Source organism: Sus scrofa, chromosome 8 (genome assembly GCF_054392235.1).
Source record: "Sus scrofa isolate SSC_HxYL_T2T_F1_AM1 chromosome 8, Sscrofa_HxYL_maternal_Yorkshire_Landrace_v2.0, whole genome shotgun sequence".
Lineage (NCBI taxonomy): Eukaryota > Metazoa > Chordata > Mammalia > Artiodactyla > Suidae > Sus > Sus scrofa.
In genome coordinates, this window is record NC_139390.1 from 26,045,206 (window position 1) to 26,057,360 (window position 12,155).

The following is a 12,155-nucleotide window of genomic DNA, read 5'->3' on the forward strand; positions in this document are numbered from 1 at the left end:
GATCCGAGCCGCGTCTGCAACACGGCAACGCCAGATCATTAACCCACTGAGCAAGGGCAGGGATCGAACCCTCTACCTCACGGTTCCTAGTCAGATTCGTTAACCACTGCGCCACGACGGGAACTCCTTTTTTTTGAATTATTAATCGACTGAATAAGTAATAGTTATAGAACAATCATGGCTATAACAGAATAATAGCTTTTCCAAGTTAGGAGTTAAAAAGTATTCATTGCTACAGGGAAAGGTATTTAAGAATATTGTATAAAATGTATTTAAGTCAAAACATGCTTTAGCAAAAACATGGAAGTGAGTGGATCTTTTATTAAAAAAAAAATCATGGGAGTTCTCACTGCGGCTCAGGGGTTAAGAACTTGACATAAGTGTCCATAAGGATGCAGGTTTGATCCCTGGCTTTGCTCTATAGGTTACGAATATGTAGCATAGGTTGCAGATGAGGCTCACATCCAGTGTGGCTGTGGCCTAGGTCTGCAGCTGCAGGTCCAATTCGACCCCTCGCCTGAGAACTTCCATATGCTCCAGATGTGCTTTAAAAAGAAGCAAAAAAAAAAAAAAAAAAAAGGTTGGAGTTCCCATCTCCTAGCAGAAATGAATCCGACTAGGAATCATGAGGTTGTGGTTTTGATCCCTGGCTTTGCTCAGTGGGTCAAGATCCAGCAATGCTTTGAGCTGTGTTGTAGGTCTCAGATGCGGCTCAGATCTGGCATTGCTGTGGCTGTGGTGTAGACTGGTGGCTACAGCTTCGAGTAGACCCCTAGCCTGGGAACCTCTGTATGGCATGGGTGTGGCCCTAAAAAGACAAAAAAAAAAAAAAAAAAAAAAAAAAAAAAGCCATGGAAAATCATGAAACATAGAAAGAGAAATAACATGATTTTTCATTGAGATCATTTTTTTAAAAATGTTATGGATGTTGAAATTTAGAAGAGAGGACTTACAGAATTTATTCAAGTTGATATGACTGACTTTGTTGGAAGTCCCATGATTCATTACTCAGTTTCAAATAAAGACATTTTATATATAAGAAAAATGCATGAAAAATAGTTTATTTTTGCTTTGAGGTATCCACTTCCTATTTAATTTTTACTATGTGCTTTGTTCATATGGATTATAATCATCATTTTAATTGAATATCTTGGTGTGAAATTTCCCTCCTGGCGATTCATTCAGCCTATAACTTTAAAATCAAGATTGTTAGGTCAGTCAAAATTTACTGAGTCTATTCTTTTGTAAACAACTACACTAAGCTATTTGAGAGAGAGAAAAATAGCCAATCCCTTATTTAAAGAAATCTAAGGCCAGTTATACATTAAAAAACACAGCAAAGTAGATAATTTGTTCAGTGTTTGCCTGAACAAAGTGAACAAGAGAGCAGCCATATACTTTTGAATATATATCAATATACCTGAAGGTCACATGATCCTAGACCTTATTCCATCATCATGAATTATATAAGGAAAACTGTAAGACCTAGATTTGGGGAGTCCACAAATCTGCATACCTCTCTCTCAGTCTCCAATTATAGTGGCTCATTGGGTTTTTGAGCAAAGCAAATGATGCTTCCATAGACAGTAAACACTATGTGTATGGTAGAGTCAGATAAGGAAGATAGAGTCAGATTCAAGAAGAAAACAGTACAAGGTCTACCTTTGCAGACTGTAAAGGTACACACAATTTGTGGTGTAGTTAATTCATTGATTTTCACCTAATTTTTTCACCTAAAAGTAGAGGAATCTGATTACATAATGTCCCAAGCAAGAGTCTTAAAAGTGAAATTGGCGTATATATACTCCTGTGAATATTTAAAATGTCTCCAGGAGATACACACACATAAGCAATCTTTCAGAAATTATTTTTCAGATATCCAACTTCCTACATCAAAAAAAATGTGGTCTCTTGTCTCTGTTTTCCAATATTTCTTTTTATCATGACCCCTCTGCTTTCTACAAAATTAAGACAAATTTTCCATCTTGAGTCACATTACAGAGCCATCCTAGCAATGACAAAAACTTGAGGATTTTTGGAAGTGTCTCACGTCTGATCAAGAGTCTACTAAAAGCAAAATAAGGCGTATAGCAGGATTCAGCACCTTATTTCACCCCCAAAATAAGCTCTTAGAAGATTTCCTATTGAACATATCTATCTTAGAAATTCCTTCAAAGGGAGTGAGGTGAATGATGAAGCATGCATTAACAAGTTTTTAAGAAATAAAAAAAAATCAGACTTTCTTCTGACAAAATTTGGTTTGCCTGATTGACCTTAGAATTGCCTTTTCTAATTGGGTTACAGTAGTCATTTCTACTGTAATTGTCCATTAAAAAAAAAAAGTCTGTTGTCCTAAGGTTTGATGAAAATATATTTAAAGTACATAAAGTGTACATTATTCTTTATGAAAATATCTATAGCTATGATAAAATATTCAGGTTTCAATTCAAAATGTTCTATGAGTATATATTTTCCCATAATTATTTTAAGAGGTGCAGAAGCAAAAATGCTTGAAAATACCTATATCCAGTTCCTTGTAATAGTAAGGTAACTGTTAATATTATCTGGCAGAGAGGAAGTGAATGAAAACTTACTAATATCTTTTACATTAAAAAGAGGAAACAGAGGGAGTTGCTATTGTGGCTCAGATGGTTAAGAACCTAGTGTTGTGTCTGTCAGTGGCCTAAGGATCCTGAGTTGCCACAAGCTGCAGCGTCATAGATCCATGTGCATCTCGGATCAGGTGTTGCTGTTGCTGTGGTGTAGTCCAGCAGCTGCAGCTCTGATTCGATCCCTAGTTTGGGAACTTCCATGTGCTATGGGTGCAGCCTTAAAAAGAAAAAAGAAAAAAAAAAAAAAAAGAGGAAACAAAGATGTAACAGACATTTTGAACCATAAGATTCTGCTTTATCTTTCTCGATGCATGTGATCCTTTGCAAGTGTAGGAACCACTGTGAAATCTTCAATCCCTGGGTATCTTTACATTATATTTTTCCTTTACAAAAACATTAAAACTGGCATTTTGAGGTGAGCATCCCAGCAAGCACAAGCAGACAGTTGTAGTTCAGAAGGCAGGACTAGCTCACTGGCGATTTATAATCAGGTAAATCAAGAAGAATAATCAAACATCAGATAGAAACCTTCCTTTGGGGAGAGGGAGAATGATTCAAAAAGTTTTTGTGAAACAAAACACCAGTCCGGTCCACCTATTAAGACTCAATCTAAATGAACTCCTTTATTTCTCTCTGATATGTATTGACGATGTTCTTTCAGTGAGAGAGACTTAAAGTAACAGTGATTATATAGAATTTCTTTTTGAAAGATTTTGAACTACGCCAGGCAGGCTGTGTTAATAATGAAGCTGTAGCTGCTGAGGTGAACTCATCTAACTTATATGAGAGCCTTAATGTAAACAGCCTACCAAGAGAGATACACAGACATGCAAATATTTGCAGGGGAATTTATTACATTCTCTACGGGAAAACAGATTAAAGTGGAGGAAAATGTACATAAGCCTTTCAACAGTGAAAAATATTAACTGAAAGACAAAGCTGTCAAAAACCATATTCCCAAGAAGTTGGAGGATGATTACAGGTTCCCAGAGCTGCAAAGTGAATCAAATAAATTTCGTTTTGTTATTTAGTTGCTTGAGAATGAAGTCTTTCTAGAAGATCAGGAAATACTTCCTTCCTTTTGTAAATGTTACCTTCCTTTTATTTATTTTAAGCAGCTGTTGGGAAACAATGACATTTGGAACCTAGCTGAGAATAATAGATTTTATTAACCACAAATTTATTTGCATATATCAGCATAACAGATCCACAAGGGAAATTGGTGAAGTACAAAAACCTGAACAGAAGAAGTATGTGACCACATGTAGAGCACATGGCCTTGAGATAGTTCATTTCCAGGCCATATGTTATTTGGCTTTATCGTTATTAACTTTCTTGCTAATATAATGATCCAATTTAATTCTGAATTTTCAAGTTAGACAGATAATTTAACTAAGCTGGTTATCACTCTCAATACTCTAAAAGACAGCCTTCTGCTTTTGCTGATCACTTTGGCTACATTTTCTTAAATACACATTTTCATGTAACAGCCAATACTAGACATGTCTGTACCCGTTTGATCATTCCAGGACAATAGACAATATTTCAATGCCTAAGTAAAACAGATATAATTGCTAAACAAGAGCTCAAGGAACTGAACTTCATTTTAATCACAAACAAGCTGCAAGGCAATTTTCAATTACAGCAAGCTTTTTATTTTTCTCCAGCTGTGTGTCCCTGCTGATTCCTGAAATTACATGTAAGTTGTCCCAGATTTTGAAGTGGTGTACCTAGTGAGGTTTTTCTTTTGTCAGTTGATGAAGTATCTGTGATTAGAACCTAAATAAATTGGCGTTTATAAGATGCATTACCCCACCCTGTATATTTCAGGACATGATGATTGAGCATGAAGAAGTTCTGAGCTATCCCCTAGTGACAAAAGTATTCCTAATTAGGCTGCTGGTGTTGTAAGTACTCACCTCTTCTGCAGGAACATCAAAAGATAATGTGGGAACTAAGCCCTAGAAAAAGTAATCTGTTGGGTATTAGACAATCAGGTCAATAATGCATTGTATTTTCAAAATTCTACAGAGTTGCAGCTTTTAGAGAAGTTTTCCATGTGAGACCAGAGTTTATCAATTATTATTGTCTTACTACAAAGCCAGAGTGTGGGGGAAGTTGAAACTGATGTCTTAATTTTGGAAAGTCGGAAGAAAATCTGGCTTTTAAGAAAAGTCAAGCATAGCATTATTTAAAGATACAAGGGAACAATGCTAATGGAACATAGAAAAGAAAAAAACTATTTTATTTCAACTTGAAAGATTGGTTTTTTCCTTACCTAATTCCTATTACTATCTTTTCTATTGCTTTTTTATCCTTTTATTTATTCAATAATTCACCAAATATTTAATTGACAGCTATTTTATGAAAAATTTTATTGCTTTTGCTAAGTACTGATTCACACATAGATATTTACAAAGACACAGGGGGTTACACAGTAACAGGTGAGAAGATCAAGAATACCCAGATGAGACAAAACATAAAAAAGATTCAAGTAAAAAAGAAAAGTAATCAAAAAGGGAAAAAAGACACTCTCTTCAGCAAGTGCTGCTGGGAAAACTGGACAGCTGCATGCAAACCAATGAAACTAGAACATACCCTCACACCATGCACAAAAATGAACTCAAAAGAGCTAAAAATCTTAAACATAAGGCATGACACCACAAAACTCCTAGAAGAGAACATATGCAAAACATTCTCTGACAAAAACTGCTGAGACCAGCTCAGCAGGATGGGGCTGAAGAACAGGTGCTGTGAAATTATGGAAAAAAGTTAATGTAAAACAAAACACAGAGACATTTATCTTAAGTAAAGGTGGGAACTGAGGGACTCAAGGTCTCAGGGACCAAGAGGGCAGCCTCAAGAAACCACACTGCTTTTATTGTGCTCTTTAGGATTATGTCAAGTGAGGAGGGGGCTATAGGTAGAGGAATAGCGTTTTTATTTTATTATTATTTTATAAGTTATTTTATTATTTTAAAAGTCACATCTCTGGTAGATGGTTAAGCTTTTACTCTGACCTTTTATGCATTTAACAATCATTTGCATTTGAGTTAGCTATCTATGCATGGCAGTTCAGAGAATCCTCACTGTGCTTCTGCAAATGGCATGCCTATTTGCGGCAACCTGGGGTGTGCCTAGGTTTGCACCTTGGTTCTCTTTGCTAATGCATATTTTGGTAACGACCACTCATAAACCACTTGGCCATGAGGTTCCTCTTTCTTCTATTCTTTAGAGGACATATCATGCTTGTGCAAATGGCGTGCCAATGTGCACAGGTCCCCTGTGCCTAGACCAATGAATTATGTCCTTATTTAGCTGACCCTATGAATAATTTATGCCTTTAGGTCTTTGTTCTTAAGCTTAAGTCATTTACCAGCACTGTGACTGTTTTTCAAGCAGAAAAATGGGGTAAAGTAAAGCAGGACAAGGTGGAGTTTTCAGCAAAGAGGCTAAGAAAATATTGTAGAAACATGTCTCACAACAGTAAACCATACACATGTTTTCTTAGGTCAGTCTCCCAAGGCAATAGAAATAAAAACAAAAATAAACAAATAGGACCTAATGAAACTTACAGGCTTTTGTACAGCAAAGGAAACCATTAAAAAAAAAAAAGAAAAAGACGATCTATGGAATGGGAGAAAATAGTTGCAAGTGATGTAACCAAAAAGTGCTTTATCTCCCTTGGAGGGGGGGTGGACTAGGAGTTTGGGGTTAGTGTATATAAACTACTACATTTAGAATGTATAAATATTAAGGTCCTACTGTATAGTACAGGGAACTATATCCAATCTTTCTGGATATATCATGGTGGAAAATAATATAAAAAATAATGTATAGTATGACTGAGTCACTTGGCTATATAGCAGAAATTGGTACAACATTGTAAATCATATTTTAATTAAAAAATGATATTAGATCACAAGTCAAATTTGTATACTTTATGAATAGATTTGAGGGGATAGGAATGAGGGAATAGTATAAAGGCACAAAGGGAAAAGGAAATCAGCAATTAGGTTTCAGGATTATAAGTAATAACTTCTGGATTCATTTCAGACTTGAAATGATAATGTGAAATTGTGAAAGACTATTCTCTTGGCAATGAATACCATTGGAAAGGATTAGCAAGAGCACTGCATTAAAAATAAAAGTTTTGAGGGAGTTCCCATCGTGGCTCAGCAGAAATCCGACTAGGAACCATGAGGTTGTAGGCTCAATCCCTGGCCTGGCTCTGTGGGTTAAAGATCTGGCGTTGCTAAGAGCTGTGGTGTAGGTCACAGACACGGCTCAGATCTGGCATTGCTGTGGCTGTGGCATAAGCCGATGGCTACAGCTCCAATTAGACACCTAGCCTGGGAACTTCCATATGCTGTAGGTATGGCTCTAAAAAGAGAGAGAGAGAGAAAAAAAAAAAGACAATAAATAAATAAAATAAAAGTTTTGGGAAAATTAATGAGATGCAGTATCTCAATATGTTACAGGTGTTAGAGATACTAGGGGGCAAGAAAATCACTGCAGGGAAATTTTGCTAAAATTAGAGCCATTTAATGATTGAGGTGGGCCTTGACTCTAAGATTCACTGGCTGCTGTAGGCATTGACTGTGAAACTTGAGTTTAAGCACTGAAAATTGGAAAATGTGTAAAGAAATAATGAACTGGAAGGATATGTTGGAAAACAGTGAAAATTAAATAAAATTTTAAATTGACTTAATTTTAAAAATCCAAAAGTCTTATTTTTTTTTCTTTATAAAAACTATTTTGAGAATTCCTGTTGTGACTATTATGAATCTGACTATTATCCATGAGGATGCAGGTTCGATCCCTGGCCTTGCTGAGTAGGTTAAGGATCTGACATTGCCATGAGCTATGGTGTAGGTTACAGATGCAGCTCAGATCTGGTATCGCTGTGGATGTGGCTCTGATTCCAACCGTAACCTGGGAACCTCTATATGCTATGGATGCGACCTTTAAAAAAAACAAAAACAAAAAAAAAAAAAACAAAACAAAACAAAACAAAAAACCTGCTTTGAACATTGTTAATTTGGGGATTGAATAAAAAACATACAAACATAAAAACATGTATATAACATACATGATCTTTCACAAGTTACAAATTTGGAGATGCAGAAACCGGTAATTTTTTTTCCTATAACCTTTCTCTGTCAAATTTCTCCTCTCATTAATACTCCATCATCACGGATAATAATAACAATTTAAGAGCTACCTATAAGAACACTGAGGTAGAAGAACTGTATAAAAGAAATTCTTTCTAAGGAGTCTTCCCTCCCTCCCTCCCTCTTTCTTTCCTTCTTTCTTTCCTTCCTTCCTTCTTTCTTGGGCCTCACTGGCGGCATATAGAGGTTCCCAGACTAGAGGTCAAATTGGAGCTGTAGCCATTGGCCTACACCCCAGCCACAGCAATGCAGGATCCAAGTCGTGTCGGTGACCTACGCACAGCTCACAGCAATGTCGGATCCTTAACCCACTGAGCAAGGCCAGAGATCGAACCGGCGACCTCATGGACACTAGTCAGATTTGTTTTCTGCTGAGCCACGACGGGAACTCCTGAAAAGGATTTCTTAACATTGAAGTCAGCTCAACTATTTCAGAAATGCTCATGTCTATATTTTAATTTGTAGCAAATTTTCTGATCTTCAAAATGACTCTCAATTCTCTTGCACCAATTTCTGTTGGTAACATTATTTCTATAACTCTGAATCCTATCTCCAAATCAGGAACTTGTGACATATAGTTTCATATCTCATAATCTATTGAAAACCTATTTCTTAATCACCATTTCAGATTTCATTTGATAATCTTGTGGATTTAGGCATATGACTGCCACACATGTATGTGTGGGTATATGTGCACATAAAATCCAAGTGGGATGACAAGGGAAAGCATGCCTCTAGAAAGAGGAGAAATCACTGATTATTTGGCACATTCAAATGTTTCCCTTTAGCAGAACACCTATTAACAAAATATCTTTTTTTCTTACAGCCCTAGTTAGTTTCTCCTTGTCTCCTTAGATCTTTTCAAGTTATCTCAGTAGTTGTGAGTTAGCTCAGCTCACAGACAAATTTACATGGGTTGTAAAACCTAAAAATAATGATAAATAATTTTGATAGCTATTTTAATTTATAATTAATAATGCTTTATAATATAAATTATTTGCAAAATAGTGCTCACGGATATTTTATTTTAAAAACATTGTCCTTTGGCATTTTATGACTCATATGCTTATTTCATGCTAAACATCACTAAATATTTAATATATATCTGCATATTCCCATTTCCCCTGTTTGGGAAAAAAAAAAAAAAAGTGAAAAAAAAACTCGACTGAATAAACCTGAAGATCTAATTTACTTTATTCAACCATCCATGAATCAGACAGTATCCCATCTAGTGAATAGAAAGGCCCTGAAAAGAACAGTACCAAAGGGAAGGCTTTTATAGAAGAGAGGCTGGACAAGGTTATTAGCAAAAGGGAAGATGTGGAGGCTAGGTCACCTTCCCTTGGGGAGAGGGGGGTAGGAGGTCTCATCATGCAAATTTCCTCACCTGGGCTGACTGGGAAATTCCAGATTGACTTAAAATTCCATTTCTGAGAGGCAGAAGCTGCAATTAGGTTAGATAGTAACCTTTGGTAATATTTCACACAAGTGGCTCCATTTTCGGCTGTTAGTTTCATTTTTAACATCTCAGACTGAAGAAGTAACAAAAATAACTTAGTGCTTTAGTAGAATAAATGTATGTTCACTAGAGTGCAGAGTTTCTTATTCAAAATGTTTTCTTCCCTCATTAATTTCTACTTTCTGCAAACCTATCAATTTTACATTCGTACAATATGTACAGAGAAAAGACAGTCTTTGTGTATCCATGATGTATATGTGAAATAAATCTCACAAGATATAGCTTTATCTTGAAATGAATATCAATTTATTATATTTTAGAAATTCATATCTCAATGACATATTTATTCTGTTAGTGAATATTTTAATAATGCATTTGAATAACTAATTCTAGTTATAACTTCCAGTACAGTATTTATTTTTGATGTTAACTTTTTTTTTCTTTTTGGAAAAGGGGTGAATAATGAAAAGCCTAAATTGTAAATTAACTTCCATTAGGTCACAGTGTTTTGTAATATACTCAATAAATAGTAGATTTTTGGAACTTGTATTATTCCTATCAGAAAAGTAAAAGTTAAAAAAAAACCTGGAATCATAATAAAGGATATTATTATAATGGTTTATGTTTTCAATAAGCAAATTCAAATAAATAATTTTAGTGTTGTGACTACCAATCAGCTACAGCAGTTAGCTTTCATGATTGTATGCAGAAAAACTAACCCTGGTTAGCTTAAGAAAAGAATGAAACTATTGGAAAGGTTACAGGGTTAAGAAGGAATGTTATTTCCTAAGGAGGTCTAATTAACCCAGATGCACAACGCGCACTAAAGGGGACAGAGGGAGCCCAAATGGGCAAAGAAAAATTTGATATTTAAATTTTTTTTTCTTGGAAGAAAATATAAATTTTATTTAATCAAGGGCAATGTTGTAATTCTGAGTTATTAACTTAGAGGTAGATAGTGTCAGAATTGAGTTAAATTGTAGGGCATCCATCTGGAGTCACAGATTTGCCTGACATGTGAAAAACCTGCACATCTGGTGTCAGCAGTGAAGCAGTGTTGTAGCAGAATAGTATTGACAGTAGAGGAGACACACAAGAGAACATTTTTTTCTTTACACCTCCATTACTATTACCCAATATATCATGACTGGTGTTCAACAAAAACTTATCTGAAGTGCTAAACAGCAAGGAAAAAACAGTCTAAAGAAGCAAAATAAGCATCAGGATTAGATTCACATGTGATAGGTTTGGGAATTATCAGATAGGGATTTTAAAACATGAGCCCAATGTTGAGGGCCTAATGGAAAAAGTAGACAACATAGAGGAACAGACTAGTAATGTAAGCAAAGAGGTAAGAGTCTAAGTAAAAAATTCAAAATGAAATGACAGAAATAAAACATACCTTAACAGAAAGAAGAATGCCTTTGATGGGCGTACTTGTAGACTGGACATAGCCAAGGAAAGAATCATGAGCCTAAAATTGGTCAGTAGAAACTCCCCAAACTGAAATGCAAAGAGAGAAAAAATGGAAATTAACAACAAAAAAGAATATCCAGGAAATACAGAATGATTTCAAAAGATATGACAAACATGTAAGAGATGCTAGTTCTCTTTTCAACATTGCATTCTGTTTGCTTTCATGAACAGAATATCCTCTGGCTTCTTTCATCAGAAAAAACAGGCAGATGAGTTTTATTACTCTATTTATTCTAATATTCCCACTGTTCTGAACCTCATCATCCTTTCTTCTACCATCTGCCATGGATTTGTTGCTTATTGGTTTTACTATGGAATATTGCTTCTCCCAGCTTCCCAAAGTCATCCTAGCGGTATTGTTACACACCTTCCAGAATCCGTGTCAGGCTGTTAAATCCTGTGTTCTAAGAAAGTGCTGTCAAATCAAAGCATTTATGCAATTTATATTACTTCCCAGCATCTTCAGGACTCAGTCTTATATAGGGTTCCATAGCTCTTACCAGAACATTTTTGGCAAGAGTCCTGCCAAAGTCCTGCAGCTTCTTCAGCACACAAGCCCTTCTTCTTTTATCAGACTAAGCACTTGCTTATTCAAATTCTGTTATGTTTTGATCCCCTTTCCTCCTCTCTAGTCAGGATGACAGGTGGGAAAGGGGTAGTGCGTGTTTTATTTTAAAATAGAGACTGCATTGTTTTTAAATAAGGGGGAATTAACACGGAGGGGTTAGTTGTCAACCTTAGTAAACCCAAAGTTTTCCTGGTAATCTAAGGATTCATGATTTTGCAGTGCAGCCATCCTCATACTCCTAATCCAACTCATACAGTTCTCATTTTCTCTATGAAAACCTAATCTTGGCATAAGAGATTTCCCCGATTTGAGAATGTAAAATTTGACACTATGCTATTCTCCTAACAAAATCCCAGGAGTGCTTCTCATTTGCTTTCTCCCTTCTTGTTGAAGAAGATGATTTTCTCTTTATATTATACCAGTTCTTTGGTCCCTCTGTTTTTCATATTTTGCCATAAACTCTTATTTACCTTCAGCCTTTTACTATCTTTAATGAATCTATTGACATCAGCAATATTATCACATGGTCCTTGTAATCACTAATTCTCTTGCACCTCTCAGTGTCCTGAGATACTAAACCTGACAATTTATACACTTACACTGGCATCTCAGCCAGTTCTTCCTCAGCACAATTTTAACATGTGTATTCCCGTCGTGGCGCAGTGGTTAACGAATCCGACTAGGAACCATGAGGTTGCGGGTTCGGTCCCTGCCCTTGCTCAGTGGGTTAACGATCCGGCATTGCCTGAGCTGTGGTGTAGGTTGCAGACGCGGCTTGGATCCCGCGTTGCTGTGGCTCTGGCGTAGGCCAGTGGCTACAGCTCCGATTCGACCCCTAGCCTGGGAATCTCCATATGCCGCGGGAG